The 23,271-nt window shown below is 52.1% G+C and overlaps 1 long non-coding RNA gene and 1 pseudogene across 1 annotated transcript in view; one reads left to right on the top strand and one right to left on the bottom strand.

Moving 5' to 3' along the window:
* Positions 1-23,271, top strand: part of LOC144674321 (sodium/calcium exchanger 1-like) — a 209,586-nt pseudogene that overhangs the window by 52,835 nt on the left and 133,480 nt on the right.
* The window catches only part of LOC144674323 (uncharacterized), a 35,022-nt gene that overhangs the window by 4,571 nt on the left and 7,180 nt on the right, over positions 1-23,271 (bottom strand). The gene's annotated exons all lie outside the window — the stretch shown is intronic.

The raw sequence follows: 23,271 nt of genomic DNA, 5'->3' as shown, positions 1-23,271 counted from the left end.
TATAACACTGGGGTACAGTACTGGTGCGGACAGGTCAGTCACTGTATAACACTGGGGTACAGTACTGGGGGGTCGGGTCTGTCAGTGTATAACACGGGTACAGTACTGGTGGGGACGGGTCTGTCACTGTTTAACACTGCGGTACAGTACTGGTGGGGACGGGTCTGTCACTGTATAACACTGGGCTACAGTACTGATGGGGACAGGTCTGTCACTGTATAACACTAGGCTACAGTACTGGTGAGGACAGGTCTGTCACTGTATAACACTGGGCTACAGTACTGGTGGGGACGGCTCTGTCACTGTATAACACTGGGGTACAGTACTGCCGGGGATCGGTCTGTCACTGTAAAACACTGGGGGACTTTACTGTTGGGGATGAGTCTGTCACTGTATAACACTGGGGTACAGTGCAGCTGGGGACAGGTCTGTCACTGTATAATCCTGGGGGACAGTTCTGGTCGGGACTTGTCTGTCGCTGTATAACACTGGGCTACAGTACTGGTGGGGACAGGTGTGTCACTGTATCACACTGGGGTACAGTACTGGTGGGGACTGGTCTGCCACTGTATAGCACTGGGGTACAGTACTGGTGGGGACAGGTCTGTCAATGTATAACTCTGGGGAACAGTACTGGTCGGGACAGGTCTGTCACTGTATAACACTGGGGTCCACAACTGGTGGGGACCGGTCTGTCACTGTATAACCCTGGTGTACAGTACTGGCGGGGAAAGGCCTGTCACTGTATAACACTGGGGTACAGTACTGGTGGGGACGGGTGTGTCACTGAATAACACTGGGGTACAGTACTGGTGGGGACAGGTCTGTCACTGTATAACACTGGGGTACAGTACTGGTGGGGACAGGTCGGTCACTGTATAACACTGGGGTGCAGTACTGGTGGAGACAGGTCTGTCACTGTAAAACGCTGGGGGACTTTACTGTTGGGGATGAGTCTGTCACTGTATAACACTGGGGTACAGTACTGGTGGCGACGGGTCTGCCACAAAATAACACTGGGGTACAGTACTGGTTGGGACATGTCTGTCACTGTATAATCCTGGGGGACAGTTCTGGTCGGGACTTGTCTGTCACTGTATAACACTGGGGTACAATACTGGTGGGGACAGGCCTGTCACTGTATAACACTGGGGTACAATACTGGTGGTGACAGGCCTGTCGCTGTATAACACTGGGGTACAGTACTGGTGGGGACGGGTGTGTCACTGTATAACACTGGGGTACAGTACTGGTGGGGACAGGTCTGTCACTGTATAACACTGGGTTACAGTACTGGTAGGGACAGGTCTGTCACTGTATAACACTGGGGAACAGTACTTGTGGGGTCGGGTCTGTCAGTGTATAACACTGGTGTGCAGTGCTGGTCGGGATAGGTCTGTCACGGTTTCACTCTGTGGTACAGTACTGGTGGGGACAGGTCTGTCACTGTAAAACACTGAAGAACTACGATGATGGGGTTGGTCTGTCACTGTATAACACTGGGGGACACTACTGGTCAGGTAAGTCCTGTCACTTTATAACACTGGGTTACAGTACTGGTGGGGTCTGGCCTTTAACTGTATAACACTGGTGTATAGTACTGATGGGGACAGGTCTTACACTGAACAACACTGGGGTACAGTACTGGTGGGGAGGGTTCTGTCACTGTATAACACTGGGGTACAGTACTGGTGGGGATGGGTCTGTCACCGTATAACACTGGGGTACAGTACTGGTGGGGACAGGTCTGTCACTGTGTAACACTGGGGTACAGTACTGGAGGGGACGGGTCTGTCACTGTATAACACGGGTACAGTACTGGTGGGGACAGGTCTGTCACTGTACAACACTGGGGTACAGTACTGGTGGGGATGGGTCTGTCACTGTATAACACTGGGGTACAGTACTGGTGGGGACAGGAAAGTCATTATATAACACTGGGGTACAGTACTGGTGGGGACAGGTCAGTCACTGTATAACACTGGGGTACAGTGCTGGTGGGGCTGGGTCTGTCACTGTATAACACGGGGGTACAGTACTGATGGGGACAGGTCTCTCACTGTATAACACTGGGGTACAGTACTGGTGGGGTCGGGTCTGTCAGTGTATAACACTGGGGTGCAGTACTGGTGGGGACAGGTCGGTCATTGTATAACACTGGGGTACAGTACTGTAGGGGACGGGTCTGTCACTGTATAACAATGGGGTACAGTACTAGTGGGGATGGGTCTGTCACTGTATAACACTGGGGTACAGTACTGAAAGGGACGGGTCTGTCACTGAATAACACTGGGGTACAGTACTGCTGGGGACGGGTCTGTTACTGTATAACACTGGGGTACAATTCTGATGGGGACGGGTCTGTCACTGTACAACACTGGGGTACAGTACTGGTGGGGCCGGGTCTGTCACTGTATAACACTGGGGTACAGTACTGGTGGGGATGGGTCTGTCACTGTAAAACACTGGGGGAATTTACTGCTGGGGTCGGGTCTGTCATTGTATAACACTGGGGTACAGTACTGGTGGGGTCGGGTCTGTCAGTGTATAACACTGGGGTGCAGTACTGGTGGGGACAGGTCGGTCATTGTATAACACTGGGGTACAGTACTGGTGGGGACGGGTCTGTCACTGAATAACACTGGGGTACAGTGCAGCTGGGGACAGGTCTGTCACTGTATAATCCCGGGTACAGTTCTGGTCGGGACTTGTCTGTCGCTGTATAACACTGGGGTACAGTACTGGTGGGGACAGGTGTGTCACTGTATAACACTGGGGTACAGCACTGGTGGGGGCAGGTGTGTCACTGTATAACATTGGGGTACAGTACTGGTGGGGACAGGTCTGTCACTGTATAACACTGGGGTACAGTACTGGTGAGGACGGGTCTGTCACTGTATAACACTGGGGTACAGTACTGGTAGGGACGGGTCTGTCACTGTATAACACTGGGGTACAGTACTGGTGGGGACAGGTCTGTCACTGTATAACACAGAGGTACAGTACTGGTGGGGACACGTCTATCACTGTATACCACTGGGGTACTGTACTGGTGGGGACGGGTCTGTCACTGTATAACACTGGTGTGCAGTGCTGGTGGGGATAGGTCTGTCACGGATTCACTCTGTGGTACAGTACTGGTGGGGACAGGTCTGTCACTGTAAAACACTGAAGGACTACACTGATGGGGTTGGTCTGTCACTGTATAACACTGGGGGACACTACTGGTCGGGTAAGTCCTGTCACTTTATAACACGGGGTTACAGTACTGGTGGGGTCTGGCCTTTAACTGTATAACTCTGGGGTACAGTACTGATGGGGACAGGTCTTACACTGTACAACACTGGGGGACAGTACTGGTGGGGAGGGGTCTGTCACTGTATAACACTGGGGTACGGTACTGGAGGGGACGGGTCTGTCACTGTATAACAATGGGGTACAGTACTGGTGGGGATGGGTCTGTCACTGTATAACACTGGGGTACAGTACTGAAGGGGACGGGTCTCTCACTGAATAACACTGGGGTACAGTACTGGTGGGGACGGGTCTGTTACTGGATAACACTGGGGTACAATTCTGATGGGGACGGGTCTGTCACTGTACAACACTGGGGTACAGTACTGGTGGGGGCGGGTCTGTCACTGTATAACACTGGGGTACAGTACTGGTGGGGATGGGTCTGTCACTGTATAACACTGGGGTACTGTACTGAAGGGGACGGGTCTGTCACTGTATAACAATGGGGTACAGTACTGGTGGGGATGGGTCTGTCACTGTATAACACTGGGGTACGGTACTGTAGGGGACGGGTCTGTCACTGTATAACAATGGGGTACAGTACTGGTGGGGATGGGTCTGTCACTGTATAACACTGGGGTACAGTACTGAAGGGGACGGGTCTCTCACTGAATAACACTGGGGTACAGTACTGGTGGGGACGGGTCTGTTACTGTATAACACTGGGGTACAATTCTGATGGGGACGGGTCTGTCACTGTACAACACTGGGGTACAGTACTGGTGGGGGCGGGTCTGTCACTGTATAACACTGGGGTACAGTACTGGTGGGGATGGGTCTGTCACTGTAAAACACTGGGGGAATTTACTGCTGGGGACGGGTCTGTCACTGTATAACACTGGGCTACAGTACTGGTGGGGACAGGTCTGTCTCTGTATAACACTGGGTTACAGTACTGGTGGGGACAGCTCAGTCACTGTATAACACTGGGCTACAATACTGGTGGGGACGGGTCAGTCACTGTATAACACGGGTACAGTACTGGTGGGGACAGGTCTGTCACTGTATAACACTGGGGTACAGTACTGGTGCGGACAGGAAAGTCATTATATAACACTGGGGTACAGTACTGGTGCGGACAGGAAAGTCATTATATAACACTGGGGTACAGTACTGGTGGGGACGGGTCTGTCACTGTAAAACACTGGGGTACAGTACTGGGGGGTCGGGTCTGTCAGTGTATAACACTGGGGTACAGTACTGGTGGGGATGGGTCTGTCTCTGTTTAACACTGGGGTACAGTACTGGTGGGGACGGGTCTGTCACTGTATAACACTGGGCTACAGTACTGATGGGGACAGGTCTGTCACTGTATAACACTGGGCTACAGTACTGGTGAGGACAGGTCTGTCACTGTATAACACTGGGCTACAGTACTGGTGGGGACGGCTCTGTCACTGTATAACACTGGGGTACAGTACTGGCGGGGATAGGTCTGTCACTGTAAAACACTGGGGGACTTTACTGTTGGGGATGAGTCTGTCACTGTATAACACTGGGGTACAGTGCAGCTGGGGACAGGTCTGTCACTGTATAATCCTGGGGGACAGTTCTGGTCGGGACTTGTCTGTCGCTGTATAACACTGGGCTACAGTACTGGTGGGGACAGGTGTGTCACTGTATAACACTGGGGTACAGTACTGGTGGGGACTGGTCTGCCACTGTATAGCAATGGGGTACAGTACTGGTGGGGACAGGTCTGTCAATGTATAACTCTGGGGAACAGTACTGGTCGGGACAGGTCTGTCACTGTATAACACTGGGGTCCACAACTGGTGGGGACCGGTCTGTCACTGTATAACCCTGGTGTACAGTACTGGCGGGGAAAGGCCTGTCACTGTATAACACTGGGGTACAGTACTGGTGGGGACGGGTGTGTCACTGAATAACACTGGGGTACAGTACTGGTGGGGACAGGTCTGTCACTGTATAACACTGCGGTACAGTACTGGTGGGGACAGGTCGGTCACTGTATAACACTGGGGTTCAGTACTGGTGGGGACGGGTCTGTCACTGTATAACACTGGGGTGCAGTACTGGTGGAGACAGGTCTGTCACTGTAAAACACTGGGGGATTTTACTGTTGGGGATGAGTCTGTCACTGTATAACACTGGGGTACAGTACTGGTGGCGACGGGTCTGCCACAAAATAACACTGGGGTACAGTACTGGTTGGGACATGTCTGTCACTGTATAATCCTGGGGGACAGTTCTGGTCGGGACTTTTCTGTCGCTGTATAACACTGGGGTACAATACTGGTGGGGACAGGCCTGTCACTGTATAACACTGGGGTACAATACTGGTGGGGACAGGCCTGTCGCTGTATAACACTGGGGTACAGTACTGGTGGGGACGGGTGTGTCACTGTATAACACTGGGGTACAGTACTGGTGGGGACAGGTCTGTCACTGTATAACACTGGGGTACAGTACTGGTAGGGACAGGTCTGTCACTGTATAACACTGGGGAACAGTACTTGTGGGGTCGGGTCTGTCAGTGTATAACACTGGGGTGCAGTACTGGTGGGGACAGGTCGGTCAGTATATAACACTGGGGTACTGTACTGGTGGGGACGGGTCTGTCACTGTATAACACTGGTGTGCAGTGCTGGTCGGGATAGGTCTGTCACGGTTTCACTCTGTGGTACAGTACTGGTGGGGACAGGTCTGTCACTGTAAAACACTGAAGAACTACGATGATGGGGTTGGTCTGTCACTGTATAACACTGGGGGACACCACTGGTCAGGTAAGTCCTGTCACTTTATAACACTGGGTTACAGTACTGGTGGGGTCTGGCCTTTAACTGTATAACACTGGTGTATAGTACTGATGGGGACAGGTCTTACACTGAACAACACTGGGGTACAGTACTGGTGGGGAGGGTTCTGTCACTGTATAACACTGGGGTATGGTACTGGAGGGGACGGGTCTGTCACTGTATAAAGCTGTGGTAAATTACTGATGTGGACGGGTCTGTCACTGTACAAGACTGGGGTACAGTACTGGTGGGGACGGGTCTGTCACTGTATAACACTGGGGTAGAGTACTTTGGGGATGGGTCTGTCACTGTATAACACTGGGGTACAGTACTGGTGGGGATGGGTCTGTCACTCTATAACACTGCGGTACAGTACTGGTGGGGACGGGTCTGTTACTGTATAACACTGGGGTACAATTCTGATGGGGACGGGTCTGTCACTGTACAACACTGGGGTACAGTACTGGTGGGGGCGGGCCTGTCACTGTATAACACTGGGGTACAGTACTGGTGGGGACAGGTCTGTCTCTGTGTAACACTGGGGTACAGTACTGGTGGGGACAGGTCAGTCACTGTATAACACTGGGCTACAGTACTGGTGGGGACGGGTCTGTCACTGTATATCACTGGGGTACAGTACTGGTGGGGACAGGTTTGTCACTGTATAACACTGGGGTACAGTACTTGTGGGGACAGGTATGTCACTGTATAACACTGGGGTTCAGAACTGGTGGGGACGGGTCTGTCACTGTATAACACTGGGGTCCAGTACTGGTGGGGACCGGTCTGTCACTGTATAACACTGGGGTACAGTACTGGTGGGGACGGGTATTCACTCTATAACACTGGGGTACAGTACTGGTGGGGGCAGGTCTGTCACTGTATAACACTGGGGTACAGTACTGGTGGGGACAGGTCTGTCACTGTATAACACTGGGGTACAGTACTGTAGGGGACGGGTCTGTCACTGTATAACACTGGGGTCCAGTACTGGTGGGGACCGGTCTGTCACTGTATAACACTGGGGTACAGTACTGGTGGGGACGGGTATTCACTCTATAACACTGGGGTACAGTACTGGTGGGGGCAGGTCTGTCACTGTATAACACTGGGGTACAGTACTGGTGGGGACAGGTCTGTCACTGTATAACACTGGGGTACAGTACTGTAGGGGACGGGTCTGTCACTGTATAACACTGGGGTACAGTACTGGTGGGGACGGGTCTGTCACTGTATAACACTGGGGTACAGTACTGGTGGGGACGGGTCTGTTACTGTATAACACTGGGGTACAATTCTGATGGGGACGGGTCTGTCACTGTACAACACTGGGGTACAGTACTGGGGGGTTCGGGTCTGTCACTGTATAACACTGGGGTACAGTACTGGTGGGGACGGGTCTGTCACTGTATAACACTGGGGTCCAGTACTGGTGGGGACGGGTCTGTCACTGTATAACACTGGGGTACAGTACTGGTGGGGGTGGGGGGGTCTGTCACTGTATAACACTGGGGTACAGTACTGGTGGGGATGGGTCTGTCACTGTAAAACACTGGGGGAATTTACTGTTGGGGATGGGTTTGTCACTGTATAACACTGGGGTACATTATTGGTGGGGATAGTTGTGTCACTGTATAACACTGGGGTACAGTACTGGTGGGGACAGGTCTGTCTCTGTATAACACTGGGTTACAGTACTGGTGGGGACAGCTCAGTCACTGTATAACACTGGGCTACAGTACTGGTGGGGACGGGTCAGTCACTGTATAACACTGGTACAGTACTGGTGGGGACAGGTCTGTCACTGTATATCACTGGGGTACAGTACTTGTGGGGACAGGTCTGTCACTGTATAACACTGGGGTACAGTACTGGTGGGGACGGGTCTGTCACTGTATAACACTGGGGTCCAGTACTGGTGGGGACCGGTCTGTCACTGTATAACACTGGGGTACAGCACTGGTGGGGACGGGTATTCACTCTATAACACTGGGGTACAGTACTGGTGGGGGCAGGTCTGTCACTGTATAACACTGGGGTACAGTACAGGTGGGGACAGATCTGTCACTGTATAACATTGGGGTACAGTACTGGTGGGGACAGGTCTGTCACTGCAAAACACTGGGGTACTGTACTGGTGGGGACAGGTCTGTCACTGTATAACACTGGGGTACAGTACTGGTGGGGATGGGTCTGACACTGTATAACACTGGTGTACAGTACTGGTGGAGACAGGTCTGTCACTGTATAACACTGGGGTACCGTACTGGTGGGGTCGGGTCTGTCAGTGTATAACACTGGGGTACAGTACTGGTGGGGACAGGTCTGTCACTGTTTAACACTGGGGTACAGTACTGGTGGGGACGGGTCTGTCACTGTATAACACTGGGCTACAGTACTGGTGAGGACAGGTCTGTCACTGTATAACACTGGGGTACAGTACTGGTGGGGACGGCTCTGTCACTGTATAACACTGGGGTACAGTACTGGCGGGGATAGGTCTGTCACTGTAAAACATTGGGGGACTTTACTGTTGGGGATGAGTCTGTCACTGTATAACACTGGGGTACAGTGCAGCTGGGGACAGGTCTGTCAGTGTATAACACTGGGGTACAGTACTGGTGGGGACGGGTCTGTCACTGTTTAACACTGGGGTACAATACTGGTGGGGACGGGTCTGTCACTGTATAACACTGGGGAAGATTACTGGTGGGGACAGGTCTGTCACTGTATAACACTGGGGTACAGTACTGGTGGGGACGGGTCTGTCACTGTATAACACTGGGGTACAGTACTGATGGGGACAGGTCTGTCGCTGTATAACACTGGGCTACAGTACTGGTGAGGACAGGTCTGTCACTGTATAACACTGGGGTACAGTACTGGTGGGGACGGCTCTGTCACTGTATAACACTGGGGTACAGTACTGGCGGGGATAGGTCTGTCACTGTAAAATATTGGGGGACTTTACTGTTGGGGATGAGTCTGTCACTGTATAACACTGGGGTACAGTACTGGTGGGGATGTGTCTGTCACTGTATAACACTGGGGTACAGTACTGGAGGGGACGGGTCTGTCACTGTATAACACTGGGGTACAATTCTGATGGGGACGGTCCTATCAATGTATAACTTTGGGGAACAGTACCTGTCGGGACAGGTCTGTCACTGTATAACACTGGGGTACAGTACTGGTGGGGACTAGTCTGTCACTGTATAAAACTGGGGTACAGTACTGGTGGGGACAGATCTGTCACTGTATAACACTGAGGTACAGTACTGGTGGGGACAGGTCTATTACTGTATACCACTGGGATACTGTACTTGTGGGGACGGTCCTGTCACTGTATAACACTGGTGTGCAGTCCTGGTGGGAGTGGGTCTGCAACGGTTTCAATCTGTGGTACAGTACTGGTGGGGACAGGTCTGTCACTGTAAAACACTGAAGGACTACACTGATGGGGTTGCTCTGTCACTGTATAACACTGGGGCTCACTACTGGTAGGGTATGTCCTGTCACTTTATGACAATGGGTTACATTACTGGTGGGGTCTGGCCTTTAACTGTATAACACTGGGGTACAGTACTGATGGGGACAGGTCTTTCATTGTACAACACTGGTGGACAGTACTGGTGATGACGGGTCTGTCACCGTATAACACTGGGGTACAGTACTGGTGGGGACAGGTCTGTCACTGTATAACGCTGGGGTACAGTACTGGTGGGGGCAGATCTGTCACTGTTTAACACTGGGGTACAGTACTGGAGGGGACGGGTCTGTCACTGTATAACACTGGGGTACAGTACTGGTGGAGACAGGTCTGTCTCTGTAAAACACTGGCGTACAGGACTGGTGGGGACGGGTCTGTCACTGTATAACACTGGGGTACAGTACTGGTGTGGACGGGTCTGTCACTGTATAACACTGGGGTACCGTACTGGTGGGGACAGGTCTGTCACTGTATAAGACCTGGGTACAGTACTGGTGAGGAGAGGACTGTCACTGTATAACACTGGGGTACAGTACTGGTGGGGAGAGGTCTGTCACTGTATAACACTGGGGTACAGTACTGGTGGGGACGGGTCTGTCACTGTATAACACTGGGGTACAGTACTGGTGGGGACGGGTCTGTCACTGTATAACACTGGGGTGCTGTACTGGTGGGGACGGGTCTGGCACTGTATAACACTGGGGAACAGTACTGATGGGGACAGGTCTGTCACTGTATAACACTGGGCTACAGTACTGGTGAGGACAGGTCTGTCACTGTATAACACTGGGGTACAGTTCAGGCAGGGACGGGTCTGTCACTGTATAAGACTGGGGTACAGTACTGGTGGGGATGGGTCTGTCACTGTAAACACTGGGGTACAGTACTGGCGGGGACAGGCCTGTCACTGTATAACACTGGGGTACAGTACTGGTGAGGACTGATCTGTCACTGTATTACACTGGGGTACAGTACTGGTGGGGACAGGTCTGTCACTGTGTAACACTGGGGTACAGTACTGGTGGGGGCAGATCTGTCACTGCTTAACACTGGGGTACAGTACTGGAGGGGACGGGTCTGTCACTGTATAACACTGGTGTACAGTACTGGTGGGGACGGGTCTGTCACTGTATAACACTGGGGTACAGTACTGGTGGGGATGGGTCTGTCACTGTACAACACTGGGGTAAAGTACAGGTGGGGACAGCTCTGTCAATGTATAACACTGGGGTACAGTACCGGTGGAGACTGGTCTGTTACTGTGCAACACTGGGGTACAGTACAGGTTGGGACGGGTCTGTCACTTTATAACTGTGGGGTATAGTACTGGTGGGGACAGGTCTGTCACTGTATAACACTGGGGTACAGTACTGGTGGGGACAGATCTGTCACTGTATAACACTGGGGTACAGTACTGGGTGGGACGGGTCTGTCACTGTATAACACTGGGGTACAGTACAGGTTGGGACGGGTCTGTCACTTTTTTACTGTGGGGTATAGTACTGGTGGGGACAGGTCTGTCACTGTATAACACTGGGGTACAGTACTGGGGGGGACACGTCTATCACTGTATACCACTGGGGTACTGTACTGGTGTGAACAGGCCTGTCACTGTATAACACTGGGGTACAGTACTGGTGGGGACAGGTCTGTCACTGTATAACACTGGGGTACAGTACTGGTGGGGACGGGTCTGTCACTGTATAACACTGTGGTACAGTACTGGTGGGGACGGGTCTGTCACTGTATAACACTGGGGTACAGTACTGGTGGGGACAGGTCTGTTACTGTATAACACTGGGGTCCAGTACTGGTGGGGATGTGTCTGTCACTGTATAACACTGGGGTACAGTACTGGAGGGGACGGGCCTGTCACTGTATAACACTGGGGTACTGTACTGGAGGGACAGGTCTGTCACTGTAAAACACTGGGGGGCTTTACTGTTGGGGATAGGCCGGTCACTGTGTAACACTGGGGTACAGTACTGGTGGGGATGGGTCTGTCACTGAATAACACTGGGGTACAGTACTGGTGGGGATGGGTCGGTCACTGTATAACACTGGGGTACAGTACAGGTGGGGACAGGTCTGTCAATGTATAACACTGGGGTACAGTACCGGTGGGGACAGGCCTGTTACTGTATAACACTGGGGTACAGTACAGGTTGAGACGGGTCTGTCACTGTATAACTCTGGGGGACAGTACTGGTTGGGACAGGTCTGTCACTGTATAATCCTGGTGTACAGTTCTGGTCGGGACTTCTCTGTGACTGTATAACACTGGGGTACAGTACTGGTGGGGACAGGTCTGTCACTGTATAACACGGGTACAGTACTGGTGGGGACAGGTGCGTCACTGTATAACACGGGGGTACAGTACTGGTGGGGACAGGTGTGTCACTGTATAACACTGGGGTACAGTACTGGTGACGACAGGTCTGTCACTGTATAACACTGAGGTACAGTACTGGTGGGGATGGGTCTGTCACTGTATAACACTGGGGTACATTACTGGTGGGGACAGGCCTGTCACTGTATAACACGGGGGTACAGTGCTGGTGGGGACAGGTCTGTCACTGTATAACCCTGGCGTACAGTACTGGTTGGGACGGGTCTGTCACTGTATAACACTGGGGCATAGTACTGGTGCGGATGGATCTGTTACTCTATAACATTGGGGTAGAGTACTGGTGGGGGAACGGGTCTGTCACTGTATAACTCTGGGGTACAGTACTGGTGGGGACACGTCTGTCACTGTATAACACTGGTGCATAGTACTGGTGGGGATGGGTCTGTCACTGTATAACACTGGGGTACAGTACTGGTGGGGGCAGATCTGTCACTGTTTAACACTGGGGTACTGTACTGGAGGGGACGGGTCTGTCACTGTATAACACGGGGGTATAGTACAGATGGGGACGGGTCTGTCACTGTATAACACTGGGGTACAGTACTGGTGGGGATGGGTCGGTCACAGTATAACACTGGGGTACAGTACAGGTGGGGACGGGTCTGTCACTGTATAACACTGGGGTGCAGTACTGGTGGGGAAAGGTCTTTTACTGTATAACACTGGGGTACAGTACAGGTTGGGACACGTCTGTCACTGTATAACACTAGTGCATAGTACTGGTGGGGATGGGTCTGTCACTGTATAACACTGTGATACAGTACTGGTGGGGACAGGTCTGTCACAGTAAAACACTGAAGGACTACACTGATGGGGTTCGTCAGTCACTGTATAACACTGGGGGACACTACTGGTCGGGTAAGACCTGTCACTTTATAACACTGGGGGTACAGTGCTGGTGGGGACAGGTCTGTCACTGTATAACACTGGGGTACAGTACTGATGGGGACAGGTCTTTCATTGTACAACACTGGGGTACAGTACTGGTGGGGACGGGTCTGTCACTGTATAACACTGGGTTACAGTACAGGTGGGGACGGGTCTGTCACTGTATAACACTGGGGTACAGTACTGGTGGGGACGGGTCTGTCACTGTATAACACTGGGGTACAGTACTGATGTGGACGCGTCTGTCACTGTACAACACTGGGGTACAGTACTGTTGGGGACGGGTCTGTCACTGTATAACACTGGGGTACAGTACTGATGGGGACGCGTCTGTCACTGTACAACACTGGGGTGCAGTACTGGTGGGGATGGGTCTGTCAATATATAACACTGGGGTACAGGACTGGTGGGGACGGGTCTGTCACTGTATAACACTGGGGTACAGTGCTGGTGGGGACGGGTCTGTGACTGTATAACACTGGGGTACAGTACTGGTGGGGACGGGTCTGTCACTGTATAACACTGGGGTACAGTACTGGTGGGGACAGGTCTGTCATTGGATAACAATGGGGTACAGTACCGGTGGGGACAGGTCTGTTACTGTATAACACTGGGGTACAGTACAGGTTGGGACGGGTCTGTCACCGTATAACTCTGGGGAACAGTACTGGTGGGGACAGGTCTGTCACTGTATAACACAGGGGTACAGTACTGGTGGGGATACGTCTAACACTGTATACCACTGGGGTACTGTACTAGCGGGGACAGGTCTGTCACTGTATAACACTGGGGTACAGTACTGGTGGGGACACGTCTATCACTGTATACCACTGGGGTACAGTACTGGCGGGGACAGGTCTGTCACTGTATAACACTGGGGTACAGTACTGGTCCGTACGGGTTTGTCACTGCATAACACTGGGTTACAATTATGATGGGGACGGGTCTGTCACTGTACAACACTGGGGTACAGTACTGGTGAGGATGGGTCAGTCACTGTATAACACTGGGGTACAGTACTGATGTGAACAGGCCTGTCACTGCACAACACTGGGGTACAGTACTGGTGGGGACGGGTCTGTCACTGTGTAACACTGGGGTATAGTACTGGAGGGGACGGGTCTGTCACTGCATAACACTGGGTTACAATTCTGATGGGGACGGGTCTGTCACTGTACAACACTGGGGTACAGTACTGGTGAGGATGGGTCTGTCACTGTATAAGACTGGGGTACAGTACTGGTGGGGACTGGTCTGTCACTGTATAACACGGGTACAGTACTGGTGGAGACATGTCTGTCACTGTATAACACTGTGATACAGTACAGGTGGGGACAGGTCTGTCACAGTAAAACACTGAAGGACTACACTGATGGGGTTCGTCAGTCACTGTGAAACACTGGGGGACACTACCGGTCGGGTAAGACCTGTCACTATATAACACTGGGGGTACAGTGCTGGTGGGGACGGGTCTGTCACTCTATAACACTGGGGTACAGTGCTGGTGGGGACGGGTCTGTGACTGTATAACACTGGGGTACAGTACTGGTGGGGACGGGTCTGTCACTGTATAACACTGGGGTATGGTACTGGTGGGCACGGGTCTGTCACTGTATAACACTGGGGTATAGTACTGGTGGGGACAGGTCTGTCACTGTATAACACTGGGGTACAGTACTGGTGGGGACGGGTCTGTCACTGTATAACACTGTGGTACAGTTCTGGTGGGGATGGGTCTGTCTCTATATAACAAAGGTGTACAGTACTGGTGGGGACAGGTCTGTCACTGTGTAACACTCGGGTACAGTACTGGTGGGGACAGGTCTGTCACTGTATAACACTGGGGTACAGTACCGGTGGGGACAGGTCTGTTACTGTATAACACTGGGGTACAGTACAGGTTCGGACGGGTCTGTCACCGTATAACTCTGGGGAACAGTACTGGTGGGGACAGGTCTGTCACTGTATAACACTGGGGTACAATACTGGTGGGGACACGTCTATCACTGCATACCACTGGGGTACTGTACTAGAGGGAAACAGGTCTGTCACTGTATAACACTGGGGTACAGTACTGGTGTGGACACGTCTATCACTGTATACCACTGGGGTACTGTACTGGCGGGGACAGGTCTGTCACTGTATAACACTGGGGTACAGTACTGGTGGGTACGGGTTTGTCACTGCATAACACTGGGTTACAATTCTGATGGGGACGGGTCTGTCACTGTACAAAACTGGGGTACAGTACTGGTGAGGATGGTTCTGTCACTGTATAACACTGGGGTACAGTACTGATGTGAACGGGCCTGTCACTGCACAACACTGGGGTACAGTACTGGTGGGGAAGGGTCTGTCACTGTATAACACTGGGGTACAGTACTGGTGGGGACGGGTCTGTCACTGTGTAACACTGGGGTACAGTACTGGAGGGGACGGGTCTTTCACTGCATAACACTGGGTTACAATTCTGATGGGGACGGGTCTGTCACTGTACAACACTGGGGTACAGTACTGGTGCGGATGGGTCTGTCACTGTATAACACTGGGGTACAGTACTGGTGGGGACTGGTCTGTCACTGTATAACACTGGGCTACACTACTGGTGGGGACGGATCTGTCACTGTATAACACTGGGGTACAGTACTGGTGGGGACGGGTTTGTCACTGTATAACACTGGGGTACTGTACTGGTGGGACAGGTCTGTCACTGTAAAACACTGGGGGACTTACTGTTGGGGATAGGCCTGTCACTGTGTAACACTGGGGTACAGTACTGGTGGGGACGGGTCTGTCACTGAATAACACTGGGGTACTGTACTGGTGTGGACAGGTCTGTCACTGTATAACACTGGGGTACAGTACTGGTGCGGATGGATCTGTCACTGTATAACATTGGGGTAGAGTACTGGTGGGGACAGGTCTGTCACTGTATAACACTGGGGCATAGTACTGGTGGGGATGGGTCTGTCACTGTATAACACTGGGGTAGAGTACTGGTGGGAAACGATCTGTTACTGTATAACACTGAGGTACAGTACTGTTGGGGACGGGTCTCTCACTGTATAACAGTGGGGTACAGTACTGGTTGGGACGGGTCTGTCACTGTATAACACTGAGGTACAGTACTGGTGGGGACGGGTCTGTCACTGTATAACACGGGGGGACACTACTCGTCGGGTAAGTCCTGTCACTGTATAACACTGGGGTACAGTACTGATGGGGATGGGTCTGTCACTGTATAACACTGGGGTATAGTACTGGTTGGGACGGGTCTGTCACTGTACAACACTGGGGTACAGTATTGGGGGGGACGGGTCTGTCACTGTATAACACTGGGGTACAGTACTCATGGGGATGGGTCTGTCACTGTACAACAATGGCGTACTGTACTGATGGGGACGGGTCTGTCACTGTATAACACGGGTACAGTACTGGTGGGGACAGGTCTGTCACTGTATAACACTGGGGTACAGTACTGGTGGGGACGGGTCTGTCTCTATATAACAATGGTGTACAGTACTGGTGGGGACAGGTCTGTCACTGTGTAACACTGGGGTACAGTACAGGTTGGGACGGGTCTGTCACCGTATAACTCTGGGGAACAGTACTGGTGGGGACAGGTCTGTCACTGTATAACACTGGGGTACAGTACTGGTGGGGACACGTCTATCACTGTATACCACTGGGGTACTGTACTAGAGGGAAACAGGTCGGTCACTGTATAACACTGGGGTACAGTACTGGTGGGGACACGTCTATCACTGTATACCACTGGGGTACTATACTGGCGGGGACAGGTCTGTCACTGTATAACACTGGGGTACAGTACTGGTGGGTACGGGTTTGTCACTGCATAACACTGGGTTACAATTCTGATGGGGACGGGTCTGTCACTGTACAACACTGGGGAACAGTACTGGTGTGGATGGGTCTGTCACTGTATAACACTGGGGTACAGTACTGATGTGAACGGGCCTGTCACTGTATAACACTGGGGTATAGTACTGGTTGGGACGGGTCTGTCACTGTACAACACTGGGGTACAGTATTGGGGGGGACGGGTCTGTCACTGTATAACACTGGGGTACAGTACTCATGGGGATGGGTCTGTCACTGTACAACAATGGCGTACTGTACTGTTGGGGACGGGTCTGTCACTGTATAACACAGGGGTATAGATCGGTGGTGACGGGTCTGTCACTGTATAACACTGGGGTACAGTACTGGTGGGGACGGGTCTGTCACTGTATAACACTGTGGAACAGTACTGGTGGGGATGGGTCTGTCTCTATATAACAATGGTTTACAGTACTGGTGGGGACAGGTCTGTCACTGTGTAACACTCGGGTACAGTACTGGTGGGGACAGGTCTGTCAATGTATAACACTGGGGTACAGTACCGGTGGGGACAGGTCTGTTACTGTATAACACTGGGGTACAGTACAGGTTGGGACGGGTCTGTCACCGTATAACTCTGGGGAACAGTACTGGTGGGGACAGGTCTTTCACTGTATAACACTGGGGTACAGTACTGGTGGGGACACGTCTATCACTGTATACCACTGGGGTACTGTACTAGAGGGAAACAGGTCTGTCACTGTATAACACTGGGGTACAGTACTGGTGGGGACACGTCTATCACTGTATACCACTGGGGTACTATACTGGCGGGGACAGGTCTGTCACTGTATAACACTGGGGTACAGTACTGGTGGGTACGGGTTTGTCACTGCATAACACTGGGTTACAATTCTGATGGGGACGGGTCTGTCACTGTACAACTCTGGGGAACAGTACTGGTGAGGATGGGTCTGTCACTGTATAACACTGGGGTACAGTACTGATGTGAACGGGCCTGTCACTGCACAACACTGGGGTACAGTACTGGTGGGGAAGGGTCTGTCACTGTATAACACTGGGGTACAGTACTGGTGGGGACGGGTCTGTCACTGTGTAACACTGGGGTACAGTACTGGAGGGGACGGGTCTGTCACTGCATAACACTGGGTTACAATTCTGAAGGGGACGGGTCTGTCAGTGTACAACACTGGGGTACAGTACTGGTGAGGATGGGTCTGTCACTGTATAACACTGGGGTACAGTACTGGTGGGGACTGGTCTGTCACTGTATAACACTGGGCTACACTACTGGTGTGGACGGATCTGTCACTGTATAACACTGGGGTACAGTACTGGTGGGGACGGGTTTGTCACTGTATAACACTGGGGTACTGTACTGGTGGGACAGGTCTGTCACTGTAAAACACTGGGGGACTTTACTGTTGGGGATAAGCCTGTCACTGTGTAACACTGGGGTACAGTACTGGTGGGGACGGGTCTGTCACTGAATAACACTGGGGTACTGTACTGGTGTGGACAGGTCTGTCACTGTATAACACTGGGGTACAGTACTGGTGGGGATGGGTCTGTCACTGTATAACACTGGGGCATAGTACTGGTGGAGATGGGTCTGTTACTGTATAACACTGGGGTAGAGTACTGGTGGGAAAAGATCTGTTACTGTATAACACTGAGGTACAGTACTGTTGGGGACGGGTCTGTCACTGTATAACAGTGGGGTACAGTACTGGTTGGGACGGGTCTGTCACTGTATAACACTGAGGTACAATACTGGTGGGGACGGGTCTGTCACTGTATAACACGGGGGGACACTACTCGTCGGGTAAATCCTGTCACTGTATAACACTGGGGTACAGTACTGATGGGGACGGGTCTGTCACTATAACACTGGGGTACAGTACTGGTTGGGACGGGTCTGTCACTGTACAGCACTGGGGTACAGTACTGGGGGGGACGGGCCTGTCACTGTATTACACTGGGGTACAGTACTGATGGGGATGGGTCTGTCACTGTACAACAATGGCGTACTGTACTGGTGGGGACGGGTCTGTCACTGTATAACACTGGGGTACAGTTCTGGTGGGGACGGGTCTGTCACTGTATAACACTGGGGTACGGTACTGGTCGGGACGGGTCTGTTACTGTATAACACTGAGGTACAGTTCTGATCGGGACGGGTCTGCCACTGTACAACACTGGGGCACAGTACTGGTTGGGACGGGTATGTCACTGTATAACACTGGGGTACAGTACTGGTGGGGACAGGTCTGTCACTGTATAACACTGGGGTACAGTACTGATGGGGACGGGTATGTCACTGTACAACACTGGTGTACAGTACTGGTGGGGAGAGGTCAGTCACTGTAAGACACTGGGGTACAGTACTGGTGGGGACGGGACTGTCACTGCACAACACTGGGGGACACTGCAGGTCAGGTAAGTCCTGTCACTTTATAACACTGGGGTACAGTACTTGTGGGGACAGGTATTTCATTGTACAACACTGAGGTACAGTACTGGTGGGGACGGGTCTGTCACTGTACAACACTGGGGTACAGTACTTGTGGGGTCGGGTCTGTCACTGTGTAACACTGGGGTACACTACTGGTGGGGAGGGGTCTGTCACTGTATAACACTGGGGTACAGTACTGGTGGGAACAGGTCTGTCACTGTATAACACTGGGGTACAGTCCTGGTGCGGACAGGTGTGTCACTGTGTAACACTGGGGTACACTACTGGTGTGGACGGGTCTGTCACTGTATAACACTGGGCTACAGTACTGGTGGGGACAGGTCTGTCACTGTATAACACTGGGGTACAGTACTGGTGGGGACGGGTCTGTCACTGTATAACATTGGGGTACAGTACTGGCGGGGACAGGTCTGTCACTGTATAACACTGGGGTATAGTACTGGTGGGGACAGGTCTGTCACTGTATAACACTGGGGTACAGTACTGGTGGGGACAGGTCTGTCACTGTATAACACTGGGGTACAGTACTGGTGGGTACTGGTCTGCAACTGTACAACACTGGGGTGCAGTACTGGTGGGGACGGGTCTGTCACTGTGTAACACTGAGGTACAGTACTGGTTGGGACGTGTCTGTCACAGTATAACACTGGGGTACAGTACTGTAGGGCACGGGTCTGACGCTGTAAAACACTGGGGGACTTTACTGTTGGGGACTGGTCTGTCACTGTATAACACTGGGGTACAGTTCTGGTGTGGACGGGTCAGTCAATGTATAACACTGGGGTACAGTACTGTAGTGCACGGGTCTGACACTGTATAACACTGGGCTACAGTACTGGTGAGGACAGGTCTGTCATTGTATAACACTGGGGCATGGTACTGGTGGGGATGAGTCTGTCACTGTTTAACACGGGTACAGTACTGGTGGGGACAGGTCTGTCACAGTAAAACACTGAAGGACTACACTGATGGGGTTCGTCTGTCACTGTATAACACTGGGGGACTCTACTGGTCAGGTAAGTCCTGTCACTTTATAACACTGGGGGTACAGTGCTGGTGGGGACAGGTCTGTCACTGTATAACACTGGGTTACAGTACAGATGGGGACGGGTCTGTCACTCTATAACACTGGGGTACAGTACTGGTGGGGACGGGTCTGTCACTGTATAACACTGGGGTACAGTACTGATGGGGACGCGTCTGTCACTGTACAACACTGGGGCACAGTACTGGTGGGGATGGGTCTGTCACTCTATAACACTGGTGTACAGGACTGGTGGGGACGGGTCTGTCACTGTATAACACTGGGGTACAGTACTGGTGGGGACGGGTCTGTGACTGTATAACACTGGGGTACAGTACTGGTGGGGACGGGTCTGTCACTGTATAACACTGGGGTATAGTACTGGTGGGGACGGGTCTGTCACTGTATAACACTGGGGTATAGTACTGGTGGGGACAGGTCTGTCACTGTATAACACTGGGGTACAGTTCTGGTGGGGACGGGTCTGTCACTGTATAACTCTGGGGTACCTTACTGGTGGGGACAGGTCTGTCGCTGTATAACACTGGGGTACAGTACTGGTGGGGAAACGTCTATCACTGTATACCACTGGGGTACAGTACTGGTGGGTATGCGTCTGTCACTGTATAACACTGGGGTACTGTACTGGCGGGGACAGGTCTGTCACTGTATAACACTGGGGTACTGTACTGGCGGGGACAGGTCTGTCACTGTATAACACTGGGGTACAGTACTGTTGGGTACGGGTCTGTCACTGTATAACACTGGGGTACAGTACTGATGTGAACAGGCCTGTCACTGCACAACACTGGGGTACTGTACTGTCGGGGACAGGTCTGTCACTGTATAACACTGGGGTACTGTACTGGCGGGGACAGGTCTTTCACTGTATAACACTGGGGTACAGTACTGGAGGGGACGGGTCTGTCACTGTATAACACTGAGTTACAATTCTGATGGGGGCTGGTCTGTCACTGTACAACACTGGTGTACAGTACTGGTGGGGACTGGTCTGTCAATGTATAACACTGGGGTACAGTACTGGTGGGGACGGGCCTGTCACTGTGTAACACTGGGGTACAGTACTGGTGGGGGTACGGGTCTGTCACTGTATAACTCTCGGGTACAGTACTGGTGGGGACAGGTCTGTCACTGTATAACACTGGGGCATAGTACTGGTGGGGATGGGTCTGTCACCGTATAACACTGGGGTACAGTACTGGTGGGGACGGGTCTGTCACTGTATAACACTGGGGAAGAGTACTGTTGGGGACAGATCTGTTACTGTATAACACTGAGGTACAGTAATGTTGGGGACGGGTCTGTCACTGTATAACAGTGGGGGACAGTACTGGTTGGGACGGGTCTGTCACTGTATAACACTGAGGTACAGTACTGGTGGGGACGGGTCTGTCACTGTATAACACGGGGGGACACTACTCGTCGAGTAAGTCCTGTCACTGTATAACACTGGGATACAGTACTGGTGGGGACAGGTCTGTCACTGTATAACACGGGTACAGTACTGGTGGGCACGGGACTAACACTGTATAACACTGGGATAAAGTACTGGTGGGGACAGCTCTGTCACTGTATAACACTGGGGTACAGTACTGGTAGGGACGGGTCTGTCACTGTATAACACTGGGGTATAGTACTGGTGGGGACAGGTCTGTCACTGTATAACACTGGGGTACAGTACTGGTGGGGACAGGTCTGTCACTGTATAACACTGGGGTACAGTACTGGTGGGGACAGGTCTGTCACTGTCTAACACTGGGGTACAGTACTGGTGGGTACGGGTCTGTCACTGTACAACACTGGGGTACAGTACTGGTGGGGACAGGTCTGTCACCGTATAACACTGGGGTACAGCACTGGTTGGGACCTGTCTGTCACTGTATAACATTGGGGTACAGTACTGTAGGGCACGGCTCTGACGCTGTAAAACACTGGGGGACTTTACTGTTGGGGACTGGTCTGTCACTGTATAACACTGGGGTACAGTACTGGTGGGGACGGGTCAGTCAATGTATAACACTGGGGTTCAGTACTGTAGTGCACGGGTCTGACACTGTATAACACTGGGATACAGTACTGGTGAGGACAGGTCTGTCATTGTATAACACTGGGGCGTGGTACTGGTGGGGATGAGTCTGTCACTGTATAACACGGGTACAGTACTGGTGGGGACAGGTCTGTCACTGTATAACACTGAGATACAATACTGGTGGGGACAGGTCTGTCACAGTAAAACACTGAAGGACTACACTGATGGGGTTCGTCTGTCACTGTATAACACTGGGGGACACTACTGGTCGGGTAAGTCCTGTCACTTTATAACACTGGGGGTACAGTGCTGGTGGGGACAGGTCTGTCACTGTATAACACTGGGGTACAGTACTGATGGGGACAGGTCTTTCATTGTACAACACTGGGGTACAGTACTGGTGGGGACGGGTCTGTCACTGTATAACACTGGGTTACAGTACAGATGGGGACGTGTCTGTCACTCTATAACACTGGTGTACAGGACTGGTGGGAACGGGTCTGTCACTGTATAACACTGGGGTACAGTACTGGTAGGGACGGGTCTGTGACTGTATAACACTGGGGTACAGTACTGGTGGGGACGGGTCTGTCACTGTATAACACTGGGGTACAGTACTGGTGGGGATGGGTCTGTCTCTATATAATAATGGTGTACAGTACTGGTGGGGACATGTCTGTCACTGTGTAACACTCGGGTACAGTACTGGTGGGGACAGGTCTGTCAATGTATAACGCTGGGGTACAGTACTGGTGGGGACAGGTCTGTCGCTGTATAACACTGGGGTACAGTACTGGTGGGGACACGTCTATCACTGTATACCACTGGGGTACTGTACTGGCGGGGACAGGTCTGTCACTGTATAACACTGGGGTACAGTACTGATGGGTACGGGTCTGTCACTGTATAACACTGGGGTACAGTACTGGAGGGGACGGGTCTGTCACTGTATAACACTGGGGTACAGTACTGATGTGAACGGGCCTGTCACTGCACAACACTGGGGTACAGTACTG

Source organism: Cetorhinus maximus, unplaced genomic scaffold, assembly GCF_964194155.1.
Source record: "Cetorhinus maximus unplaced genomic scaffold, sCetMax3.hap1.1 HAP1_SCAFFOLD_627, whole genome shotgun sequence".
NCBI classification, from domain to species: domain Eukaryota; kingdom Metazoa; phylum Chordata; class Chondrichthyes; order Lamniformes; family Cetorhinidae; genus Cetorhinus; species Cetorhinus maximus.
This window is presented reverse-complemented; position numbering and strand designations above follow the sequence as displayed.